A 12369-nucleotide genomic window follows, 5' to 3' on the forward strand; every position below is an offset into this window, starting at 1 on the left:
TTTATTTGTCCTTTGCAAACCTGCAAGAGTTATTTGTTTGATGCAAATGGCCCCCTGAGATGACAAGGACTTTGCTCCAGTTCAGGCATCATTACCGTAGTGGCTTTCTTTGCCGCTCCTTGTGAGCCAGCAGACAGATGAGGTTCACATGGTACGGTTCCTATAAATAAGACTCCCCCTTCTCAGCAGTCCTGAAAAAAGAGTGGTGTGGATGGTTCCCTACAATGTCCTTCCTCACAATGTCTTTGGTTCCCACTAAAGTGAAACCAAGATGCTCCTCCCACCTATCTTTCTTTGGAAGCCAAGCCCCTTTGTAATCTGTATAAGATTCCCTTCCCAGGGATCCCGGGATCACAGAGACTGGCCCTCTGCTCTGTCCTAGAGACCAAGCTAGAGATCCAGGTCAGTGGCTGAAGAGATGGTCTCAGGGACTCCTTCTTCTTCTGTGTTTGGATTAGAGGAACCAGGGTGGTTGAGGTTAGCACCTGAAAAAACTTGAGCTGGACCAATATTGGGATGGAGCATGTGGGCTGCAGGGAAACAAAGGCACTGGGGGAGGGAAGCATTGCTCTTGGGAATACAATGGCATCCCTCTATGATACTGGTGTTAGGAACTGGGCTGTTGCCCTTGTGTTGGAGAACAATAGGCCTCACTCTGTCCATCATGATCCTATAGGTCATGTGGTATTTCAGGGATACAGTTCAGCTCATGTTTTATTCAAAAGGATTTCCTGATAAGCACCTTGAGCTCTGGGTATAAATGTACTTATTCTTCAAATGTATTTTATTTTTTTAAATGTTTTTAAGATTTTATTTCTTTATTTGACAGGGATAGATAGAAAGCACAAGCAGAGGGGGCAGCAGAGGGAGTGGGAGAAGCAGGCTCCCCAGTGACCAGGGAGCTGAGCTCGAGACAGGACTAGATCATAGGAATTCAGATCACAACCTGAACTCAAGGCAGACACTTAACAGACTGAGCCATCCAGGTGCCCCCTCAAATAGATTTTAAATTTTAAAATCTCTAATATTCAGACATAGAAGGATTTTAGTTCACTGTCAAGTCACCAACCAGAGGGAAAGACCACCTCTCTCCAGCTAGTAGGACTTAAATACTCGTTGACAAGAGTCTATGTGAGCATCTCAATCCTTGGAAAATTGCACAGGAGGAGGGGTACCTTTCCGGCTGACCCAAACGGAGACTGTGAGCCAGGGAGGCCACAGGTGGGAGCTGGGGTTCTTTCTCAGGCAACGCTTTTTCTCTTCTCTCCCTTTCCTGGCTAGGCTCTTCCAGAGGAGTGAGACCACCATGGCTCAGGAGAGGTTCTTCATCCTGTTCCCACTACTGGTTCTGGTGCTGCTGGTGCTGGGCAGTGTCCAGCCTTCTCTGGCCAAGGAGTCGAGGGCCGAGAAGTTCCTGTGGCAGCACATAGACTCGAACACCTCCACCGTCAATGCCAGCTACTGCAACCAAATGATGAAGCGCCGGAATATGACGGTTGGATTTTGCAAGCCGGTGAACACGTTTATCCACGAGCCTCTGCCAGATGTCCAGGTCATCTGCTTCCAGGGAAATGTAACCTGCAAGAACGGGAAGCCCAACTGCCACCAAAGCAGTTCCAAAATGCGCATCACCGACTGCCGCCTGAAGAAAGGCTCCAAATACCCCAAATGCGACTATGAGACCACGCAGCAAGAGAAATTCATCATCGTGGCCTGTGAGTGTGTACAGTATGAGACAGTCCACTTTGATGGTTCTGTGTAGGTCTGCACCTGAGGCCAGAGTAGCAAGATGCCCCACCTCCCTGTTGTGGCAACTGCTTCTCCCCTCTCCCTTCCTGGGTCTGAAAGAACTCCAGCCAGGGCTCCTATCCCAAACACACATGCATTCCTACCCAGGACCTGCCCCTTTGTGGTTTGGGAGGTGAGGGGGTCCCTGTGTAAACCACTTCCTGGATTCTTTCTGTAAAACACAGTTCCAACTACCTGGATTTCTGAAACTGTCACCATCCTGATACTGTCGTGTGATTGCTTTCCTGCTTGGGTGAGAACTGTAAATCGGGGTAGATTTCGTAAGCATCAAATAGAATCATTACTTACCTTTGCTCCTGACTCTTGGTTCTCCGTGACCTGAGATCATCCCTTTGCTCAGAGATGCCTTGCTGTAAAATATGAAGCTGTTAAGTATGGGCTATTTGAGATGAAAGGGAGCTACAGTCTGGGACTGTCCTGCTGGGTGAGCTGATGGAGGGGGAGCTCAAATACCAAAATCTCTGGCACAGAAGGAAGGACAGGGTGACCTCAAGAAAATCCTGCTCAGTCCCTGGCTGGGCAGGAGTAGGGGATGAAATTATGATCCTAAGTTTTCCTTTTCCTTTTATTGAGTGAACTATTACCAGATCACATTGACCATCTCTTAGTTGGAAAGTCAGGACATTCCATTTAGGAGCTAGACGGGTTTGTAAGGATTATTAAATTAAATGAGAATAAGTAGATTTTGACTCATGTATCCACTTTAATGGATTAGGCCTGCCTAGAACGTTGAAGAAGAAAATTCTAATAAGTGATGAGGTTGAATGGCAGCCTCTGTTGAAGGCAGGATGGAGGTAAATATGTGTGTTCCACTTGCTATCCCTGAGATAGTAATCCCCACTTTTACAGAGGAACAGCCTGAATCTCAGGAATGGGTAAGTGACTTGCTCACGGCTGCTGCTACTTAGTGGCACAGCTGAGACTAGACCCCAGGTCTCTGGCCTCCAGTCCTTGTTCTTTCTGCTACCAGAGTGGACTCAGGAAGAAAATCCTGCAGTCTCCCTTTTCCTAAGTGTGGTGGGGAGAGCACCTGGGTGGCTCAGTCTGTTAAGGGATCTACTCTTGATTTCATGCATATCATGCTCTCAAGGTCAGGGATTGAGTCCCATATTGGGCTTTGTGCTCAGCTCAGAACCTGCTTTGGGTTTTCCTCTCTCTCCTCCTCTGCCCCTCCCCGGCTTGCACATGCGCTCTCTCTCCCTCTCCTCCTCTTCCTCTGCCCCTCCCTTGCATGTGCTCTCTTGCGCTCACTCTCTCTCAAATAAATAAGTAAATATTTAAAAACAGAAAAGTAAGGTAGAAGTAATTATGGATATGGCATCAAGGAAGTAGGTCTAGGGAGACCCGAGAAACAAGATCAGAAAGGATGGCATAGTAGGGTACTTAGTTCCCTTGGTTCTATTGGACGTCCTGTTCTGAAAAGTTCACTGATCAAATCACTCAGTAGGAGGAAACTCATATTTCCCCACAGGAAGCATAGCTTCACTTTTCCAGAATTCTACCTTCCTCTCTTGGGCTTTAAGGAATGGTGGGTGCACTCTATGGCAGCCTTGATATTTTATTTAAGTTCCATAGTGTGATGTCCAGAGCTTGTAGTTTTTGCAGAATCCAGGCACTCCTGAAATTCCTTCAGCCAATCTAGACACACGGAGAAGTCAAACCATCAATTCTTTCCTCAATACTTTTTTTTTCCTTGTAAGGATTTTGTTTATTTATTTGACAGAGAGAGAGAGAGAGCACAAGAAGGGAGAGCAACAGAGGGAGAGGGATAAGCAGGCTCTCTGATGATCAGGGACCTGAGGTGGGGCTCGATCCCAGGACCCTGGGATCATGACCTGAGACCTTTAATGTCTGCCTTTGGCTCAGGTCATGATCCCAGGGTTATAAATGGAGCCCCACCTTGGCCTCTCTGCTCAGCGTGCAACCTGCTTCTCCCTCTCCTTCTGCCTGCCTCTCCCCCTGCTTTGTGCTCTCTCACTCTGACAAATAAATAAAATCTTAAAAAATAGAAAAAAAAATAAACACAGCTTGCACCTGGAGATGACAGGGTTGTGAAAGGTGAGAAAACCATTGGAACAGAGGCTAGTTCCATCTGTCACATTCTACAAATACATTTTGTTAAGGAAACATGACTACCTAGAAAACAAAGCCCTGACAAGCCAGGTACTTCAGTCTGGATGATATACCCTTCTTAGAGATGAGACTCAGAGGCAGCCTGAATGGGTAGAACTGACCTTAACCCTACCGCACCCTGCCTCCCTCTGAGCAGAAGTGCTCAAGGAAGAGCCCTGGAGCTTGGAAGTAGCCCCTCAGGACTCTGCTGCTCCCTGCTATCACCATCCTGTCTGGGTCTCAGGACAATCTCTAGCATGGGGACAGTCAGAACTACCTTGTAGTCTGGTGTGAGGGTTCAGTGAGGCAATTTTGATAAATTGTCTTAAAATGGGAACTTTCAATCTGTTCCAGAATATGCTCCAAGTGAATATAAAAATAAGTTAACTGTCCATCTTAGAATCTTAGTTTGTCTGTCATATACTAAAATGACTATAATTTTAACTGTCTCCAGCATTAAAAGACCAAAGTCTAATCCAATTGATACTGACTTCTCAGATACCCATTATGGAATAATAATAATAATAATAATAATAATAATAATAATAACTACTCAGTTGTGTCCAGAATGTTCACTTTTCCTAGGCTTCCTTAGGTCTGGTAACAGCAAGTGCATCTGGAAGGGTTTCCTGTTGTCAACCCACAGCCCCTAGAACCCACACTCATGCGGGAGCTTCAGAACTTATCTCCAGGGAAGACCGGTTGCACGCAGAGGGACTTATGGACAGCATGCACACTACAGATAAATTCATGGGTATCGGGCTGCTGTTTTGTTCCAGTATATTCCTTCTAGCTGGTTTATACTGGTAAAAGTTGGCAAACAAACAGAATGTCCTGAACATGGGACTGGTTAAAATATGATGCGTTTCCTTACAACAAAATTCTATGCAAATAGAACCAAATACACCTTTGCTACTGATATGAAATATGTCCAAAATATATTCTTAGTGGGAAATAAGAAATAGTGTACAACATTGTGTATAAAATGTTATTATTGGTGGGGCACCTGAGTGGCTCAGTTGGTTAAAGCCTCTGCCTTTGGCTCTGGTCATGATCCCAGAGTCCTGGGACAGAGTCCCCCATCAGGCTCTCTGCTCTGCAAGCAGCCTACTTCTTCCTCTCTCCTCTCTCTCAGCCTGCCTCTCTGCCTACTTGGGATCTCTGCTGTCAAATAAATTAAAAAAATATTTTAAAAATAAAAAACAGTGTTATTATTGGTGATGGGAAAAGAGGAGAGAAACACATGCCTGAGGATACATGTTAATTCACCATTTTTAATGTTTTCTTTATTTACTTGAAAGAGAGAGAGAGCCTGTGAACAAGGGAGGGGGCAGAGGTCAAGAAAGAAGCAGACATCCCACTGAGCAGGGAGCCTGACCACTCAAGACCAGGGGCTCCAATCCCAGGACCTGGGGATCATGACCTGAGCTCAAGGCAGACATTTAACCCACTGAACCTCCCAGGTGCCCTGTCAATAAACTTTTATTTTTATTTATATTTTTGGTAATAATATATTAGTTTATTATTATTTTAAATTTTTTTATTTAAAGTCAACTAATTAACATACAATTGTTGTTAGTTTCAGAGGTACAGGTCAGTGACTTATCAGTCTCATATAATCCCCAGTACTCATTACATCATGTGCCCTCCTTAACGTCCATCACCCAGTTACCCCATCCCTCTACTCCTCTCCCCTCCAGAAACCCTCAGTTTGTTTCCTATCATAAAGAGTCTGTATGGTTTGTCTCCCTCTCTGGCTTCCTCTGGTTTTAATTTTTCCTCTCTTCCCCTTTGATCCTCTGCTTTGTGCCTTAAATTCCACAGATCAGTGAGATTATATGATAATTGTCTTTCTCTGAATGACTTCTGTCACTTAGCATAATGTTCTCCAGTTCCACCCAGTTGTTGCGAATGCCAAGATTTCATGTTTCTGACAGCTGAATCATATTCCATTGCATATATTAATAATATTTAATACTTAAATCTGTGTAATAAATAAAGACTGTGAAGAGACATAAAGAACTGAACTGCGTCTGGAAAAGAAAACTGGGGCCTAACAAACAACGACCAAAGGAAAACATCCTTTTTACCAGATTTATTTCTCAGTGTTGCATTGATGCTTACCATTTGCATGTACAAGGTGTCCATAGATATAAAGGGAAAAGTTAAAGGGACTACCTCACTGCAGCCCCTTCTCTGTCTGTAAGGAAGATCCTGGTAATAGAAAGTCCAAAAAATGGGGTGCCTGGGTGGCTCAGCGGGTTAAGCCTCTGCCTTCTGCTCAGGTCTTGATCTCAGGGTCTGAGATCCAGGCCCCCATCAGGGCCTCTGCTCAGCGGGGAGCCTGCTTTCCCTCTCTCTCTGCCTGCCTCTCTGCCTACTTTGATCTCTCTCTCTGTGTCAAATAAATAAATAAAATCTTAAAATTAGAAAAAAGTCCAGACAATAGCATTAGGAAGAAAACTTATAAGTATCACCACGATGAAACCTTGAGTTGACCCGGACACCCCCACCTGTCACTCCGCAGCAGCCCAGCAGACAGAAGCACACAACCGTGCTTTCCACACAACTAACCACCGTCGTGATGGAGAGCTCGTGGTACAGAGTAGGTGCACTTTATCTGAAGCCTATTGGCTTACTTTCAGGCAGTGTTCCTCAGTGTCAGCCATTTTGACAATCAAACCTGTAGCTCTGCAGAAACAATAATACTAAACCTTAAAAAGAATATGGAACTCATCAGGTAGTATCAGTCCCTAACTCACTGTTCTGACCACTCACTTGTCAGGTGCCTGACACAGAAAGACCTCAGCAACCACGGTAGATGGAGTGTTCTAAGAGGTTGAATATGACTGAATATCGTGTATGATTCAAGATACTAATGCTCTGTAATTTCGGTGACAAGAATTTGGCACCATTACTTTTGCAGTCAGCAAGCATATAAAAGTCTAGAGAAAGAAACAGCCCAAATAGCAGGCCTTCGAACTAATCCCCATCAAGCCAGGCAGCAGTGTGGAGAAAACACAGGTGTGTTGCAGCAGAGACCCCAAAATGGACACGTCAAATGCCCTGAACTTGCTTTAGGATTGTGGGCCTGGACCAAGGTTTATAAGCCAACCGCCAGGGTCCATTCACATGACACACAGCTTCTGACAGAGTTCAGAACATCCTATTACAGAATATGGCAACTTGGCAAATTCAATCTTTTAAGTTGAAGAAATTTGAGAAAGGACAGGTACAGGAAAGACATACTGACCTTCTCTGGAAGCAGGTCATTAAACCTTCCTGGGAGAAGGTTTCCTACACCCAGAAGAAAGGAGTGTAGGAAAATGTAGTGTCATCTGAACAAACATCTTGCTAAGTTGCCCACCAATTGCTACACTTAGCTTGTACCCTTTGTTCTAGCAAATCTTTATACCACTTTCACCTTTCATCAAACCTAGCACACACGCACTCAGGTTTAACCACTTTTTTAGAGCCTTATTTCCTTGGGAAGGCTTTCCTCTCACCATAAACCTCTGTGAAATAAATGGGAATACTTTTCTCTTGTTAATCTGTTTGGGTTTTTCTTATTCTTATTATTATAGGTTCCCAGCTGAGAACGTAGAAGGGTAGAAGAAATGGATATTATTCCTCCACTACACTTGTAAGATTTGGGATAATTTAAAAGAGATAGGGAGGAGAGGGAGACTATTCCAGTTGTGTCCTCTCCAATCTTTCTTGCAGTCGTTCAAATAGGTGTTTTAAGACAAGGTACAAACTTTGTTTCAGGAATCAGGTAGAAGGCCAGTCTTGAGAACTTGGGAACTGGGTGAAAATCAGTGTCAGCTAAGAAAAATGGTTCTCCACTAGGAATGGATATTTGATGGAGCTCATCAAACACAGACATGCAAAAAAGACCTGCTTCCCAAAGAGTCTGTTTCAGGAGGCCTAGAATCTAGGCCTTCTTAAGAGTCTCTTAGGCACTTCTCATGAGAGAGGCCAGGGTTGGGAACCCCAGTTAGGCACAGGGGTAATCTGATACTGTTTGCCTCTGCTAGTGTGTTTAGGGTGCTATCAAGTTGTGGCACTGCAGAGAGAAGTGGGGCTTGTGGCTGTAGAACAGAATACATGAGTATTAGATACACAGACAACTCATTTGGTTTGAGTTGGTTTGGTTTGGTTTGGTTCTAATTAAGTAGCTTTAATTCTTCAGGGCCCTTTTAGGTTTACAAAAAAATGAGTAGAAAGAATAGAAAATTCTCTTGTGCTTCTCTCTTCCCCTCTTTCCTACCCACACATCCCACAGTTTTCCTGTTATTAACATCTTCTTTGGGGGGGGAGGGTGTCATCCTTTTCCTATAATTGATGAGCCAATATTGATGATGGCTAATTAAAGTCCACAATTGAATAATGATCAATTCTCTGCATTATATATTTCTATGGGTTTGGACAGTGCATACTATCACTGTAGGAGAGGAATCCATCTTCCTCGGCTTTTTCATGGTCTCTGACTAGGTTGCAAAATTGAAATGACAGAGATAAGTAAGAGTAAAGCATACAAATTCGCTTAAATTTTCGCATGTACATAGGAGCCTCCGTATGGGAATGAAGACCTGAAATAGCGACCAGCACTGGAAGCTTTTATACCCTCTAGACAAAGACACAATACATTTGTGGAGACTTGTTTGGTCTACGGGTAGGAAATGGTGAAGAAATAACTAGAAAGAAAAGGGTTAGTATAACAAGATCTGTTTCAGATTCCTCTGGTGCCACCTCTGGCTGGTAACATTGACTCCAGGAAAAGAATTTGTATCCTACCTTTAGGCAAAAAAGGAGAGCTTTTCCTGCATTTATGGATTCTTAACTGCCCTTAGTACAAAATATTATTTGTGTCAAAGAGCCATAGCTTGGGGTCACAGAGTTTGGTTTCCTTCAGCATGAACAAAGATGATCTCCTCATGTACTTAGATTTTCTTTGATTTCTTTCAGCAGAGTTTTGTAGTTTTCCTCATAATGAGCTTGTTCATTTTTTTTAGTAGATTCATATCTACATATTTCATTTTTCTTGGGTGCATATGTAAATTTTTTCTCAAATTTCAATTGTTCGTTACTGGTACCTAAGAAAGCAGTTGATTTTTGTATATTAACCTTATATCTTGTGATTTTGCTCTGAAAAGACATCATTTTTATCCTGTATATAACTGAAGACATTAAAAAGCAAGAGTGTTCCCCTATTCTATTGATGCTCAAGGAGTACTAATCTGGAAGGGATGTATAGAACAGATTGGAAGGAAAAGAGGCTAGAGGCAAGGAGTCCCTGTAGGAGACATTTTTGTGAGCCCTCCAAAATACAAGAAGATTCCAAGTAAGTGTATTACAGCACCAGTGGAAAAGCAAGAACAGACCGAAGAGGCAAATACCCTAAACTGGCCTTTCTCCTTCATGTCCATGGGTCTCTGTTGCCAGACTCCAACATGTCCGTGTACTCAATGTGCAGCAAGCCAAATTCTGAGACACTGGATTTAAAGCAAGGAAAGCTTTGTAGTCTAGAGAGCAGCCCAAGGAGAAAGAAGGGGATCATTCCCAAAGCTGCCTTACCCTCTTACCCTGTTGATCTATAAGGGACAACTTACACACTATGAAAGGAAGCTAAGGGGTTTCCTGATACTTGCTGGGAGGTCCTTGAAAAATCTGGAGATAAGCATTCTTCTGGACATGGAGGCACAACTTGGGATCTGGGATCAGATACATCAAGATAAATGTTTCTGTCTAGTCTCTGTTATGTGTCTACAATCATTAGGTACCGCAGAGTATAAGTAAAAAGACAAAGTTAATGATTGACTGTGCTGAAGTTTAAGAAGTAAGGAAAACAGAGGCACCTGTGTGCCTCTGTCATTTGACCTTCCAATTGGTTTGCACTCAGGTCCTGATCTCATGGGTGGTGGGATTGAGCCCCAATAGGACGAATTGCTGCTGGATGGGGAGTCTCCCTCCTTACCCTTGCCACTCCACCCACTCATGCTCTTTTTCTCTCTCTCAAACAAATAAATACGTTTTTCAAACAGAGTACATAAAACATAATTAAATATGAAACAACACAACTTAGACCTAAGTGTACCATGAAAATAATAAAATTACAGTGATCCTTATGATTTCAGAATGGGTCCAGGAACCAGCTTCTGGCTTCCTCTTACATGCAGTTCCCTCATGGGATGCCCTTTACCATCCTCTTCACCTAAATTCTTATTAATCTGAAAATAAGTTCAAGTGTTAGAGCCTTCTATCTACCAGCTCCTCAGAGCCCCCTGCCACCTCCTCCACCGCAGCCAAAAGAGGTATTTACAGTTATTAATGTACAATGTATGTCTCTATTAATCTGACCATCTCCTTCATTAGATTATGAACTCCTGAATCTATAAGGGGCAAATTATACACATGAAAGGAAGCTAAGGTGTTTCCAGAAAGTTGTTGGGAGGTCCTAGAAAAATCTGGAGATAAATATTCTTCTGGAGAGTGAGACACAACTTGGGATCTGGGATCAAATACATCAAGATACATGAGTAGCAGAGAGTCTGGCCCAACAACATACCCATAAATCAATAATTCAATGGAGTCTGCTCTTGCAATTCACAACACTACCAGGTACCTAGCAAATATTGTATCAAATATACATTGGGTGTTTTCTCCTAAAGAACTGAAAGCATAGAGGTTCCAAACACTGAAGCTTCCTATGGAGAAGGAAGCACCAAACCCATATCAGAAAGTCACTATTTCCTCACAAGTTCTTTGAGGAAGTTATAACTTCTCCTTTGTACCTATAAGGAGGCTTTGTCTTCCTGCATCTGCAGGGATACTGGCTTTAAACAGTGAGTTGGAGGATGTGGGTCTCATCCACACTGTGCACAAGAAGGGCATCTTCCAAGCCTTAGGTTTCCCTTTCCTCTTCCCTAGGGCTCAGAAACTATCCCTGCTACAAGCAGACCATGCTGGCATACATGGCAGAGGAACTGCAGACAAAAGCCTCTGAGCCTGGGACTAACCACTGACTCTTTCTTTGGCAGGACCCCAAGCAATGAGACCTGGTAAGAGGAATAGCCTGGAGGCTGGGGAGTTAGAGCCGAGATGATGGCCACATGGCCCAGGTTAAATAGACGGAGGAGAAATTTTCTAGAGGCAGGAGGGAAGAAGCAAGATTCTGGACCCATAAGCACAGGACAGAGAGGAATGGGATCTGCCAGTCAGAGGAAAAGTCATCCTAACTCACATTTCTTCCCCCCGGGCTTGTGGACCTTCATAGAATTGTGAGAATCACATCGGAAAGAATATGGTTTTAAAAAAATAGACTTAAGAAATCTTGAAAGGCACAATGAAGATCTAAATGGTTGTGAATGATAATATTGCTCTTACTGCTTCTACTACTATCATTCTCTTATTTTCTTCCCTCTTCCCACACAGAAGAGATGATGCTGGATATTCTGGGACCATTTCCTCTCCTCCTGGTGCTGCTGGGATCATGAGGGCCAGTGCCACTTGCTGCTAGGCCTCCAAACCTCAAAGGGTTGAAGGGTTTGAAATTCAGCATGTAAGAGCAGGTCCTGTCCAATGCAAGACAGAAATGGGTGGGGCCAATAATTATACTCAGACTTGTAAACCTTCAGACACCTTTCTGCACGACACCTTCCAGAATGCAGCTGCTACCTGTCTTTTACCCAAGACAGACTGTGAGACTGCCCAGAAATACTGCCACTGGAAGGAGAATCATATTAACATGACTTACTGCTATCAAACTGGAGGGACAGTGTGACTGCCACTACAAGGCTATGCTCCAGAACCGGTTCTACCTTGTAAAATGTAACAAGTTTCAGCCAGGTTACCCTCCTAATAGTATGCTTCCTATACACTTAAACAGTACCAGATCACAGCCTTCCGGATAGTTTGATTGGACTAAGGTTCCCATTACTTCGCTTCACACTTGGTGCAGGTTCTCTTGTGTTCCCTTCTACCTTTTTATTTTTTTTATTATTATTGTTGATTTCCATGGTTCCCATAGAAGAAAGAAGGAGGGCAGTGAGAGAATTATGGGGCCATGATGCCAGACCAGAGCTGGGGACAAAAACAAATAGCATTCCTTTCCGCTTTGGAGTTTTGTGTGTTTTGGAGAAGGGCAATAGTGAAAGGGGCAAGGAAAGACCCAGGCCCCATATTTTTAATCTTGGAACGTCTTCCAAGTTTGTTGCATTCTGTTCCCAGCAATAAAATCACTTTCTGCTGCATTGTAATGACCTTGAGTGTGTGTGTTTGGGATGCCTTTCACATCAATGCCATCCTGGAGCCACCTATATTGCATTTGCTGACATTCTTAGGAGAACTAGCTGGTCCTTGGGCATTCTTTGAGGTTAATCTGCAACCCAGAGCTCTCCCACTTCTCTCACCCCTGTGTTTTTTGGAACTTTTAGCAAGAATATTCTC

At 43.6% G+C, this 12369-nt stretch overlaps 1 pseudogene across 1 annotated transcript in view; it reads left to right on the top strand.

The window, feature by feature from the left end:
• Positions 1-337: 337 nt before the first annotated feature.
• LOC309867791 (ribonuclease pancreatic pseudogene) overlaps positions 338-12369 on the top strand; it is a 148519-nt pseudogene continuing 136487 nt past the window's right edge. The window contains exons 1-2 of the transcript XR_014316708.1: positions 338-402; positions 1282-1762. The product of XR_014316708.1 is annotated as a ribonuclease pancreatic pseudogene (transcript). The remainder of the gene's footprint in view (positions 403-1281; positions 1763-12369) is intronic.

This window comes from Mustela nivalis (assembly GCF_964662115.1).
Source record: "Mustela nivalis genome assembly, chromosome: 6".
Lineage (NCBI taxonomy): Eukaryota > Metazoa > Chordata > Mammalia > Carnivora > Mustelidae > Mustela > Mustela nivalis.